Source organism: Galeopterus variegatus, unplaced genomic scaffold, assembly GCF_000696425.1.
Source record: "Galeopterus variegatus unplaced genomic scaffold, G_variegatus-3.0.2 Scaffold7782, whole genome shotgun sequence".
NCBI lineage: Eukaryota > Metazoa > Chordata > Mammalia > Dermoptera > Cynocephalidae > Galeopterus > Galeopterus variegatus.
Genome location: NW_007733893.1, coordinates 94,151 through 94,902, shown reverse-complemented (window position 1 = coordinate 94,902; position 752 = coordinate 94,151).

Genomic DNA, 752 nt, shown 5'->3' with positions numbered 1-752 from the left:
CATTTAATTGAATCAAGTGACACGTGGGCTTTGCTGTATGTGGACATAGTTTTAGCTGTAGGTTGCTTTCACTAACCCACAGAGACTTAAACCTGCAGCAGTGGAGAAAATGTTAATATTGACATCTTACTTCAGTAAGACTGTCTAGTAAGCAAGATTATGAGTCATTTTTAGAACAGCTGGTTCCAATTCTTTGAATTTTGAGTGTTCACGACAAAGTTCCCTTTCTGTATTAACATAAATGATTCATTTTTATAAAGACTCAAGTATAAAGATGACAATTACATTGAATATTTGTAAATGCTGTATTGAACAGTAAGACCTCTAAGCCTTTTTTTTTTTTTTTTTCTTTTCTGATAACACTTGAAGCAAAAATGATAGGTTTTTACTGTTGGCATCTTACTGATTGATTTAAACCATATTTTTCTAAGGTACACCTATTATTCATTCTCTAGACTGAGGACAATTTAGTTATCTCCCTGACGAGGGAAATTGAAGCTCTCCTATTATTCCTAAAGCCTACATTAAATTAATTTCCCTGAAGAGTCCTACTGCTTAATGGAAAATTGCAAGAGTGGCCAGGCTTGAAAGTGGGATCAATGGAGCCTCCAGCTTGTGGATCACTGACTCCCAGCTAAGCTGAGACTTCCAAAGGGTTGGGAATTGACATCAGGGAAGAAGACTTGGTATGGGAAAGTGGTTCTCAAACTTTGCGGTGAGTCACCTGAAGGACTTGTCTGCACACAGACTGA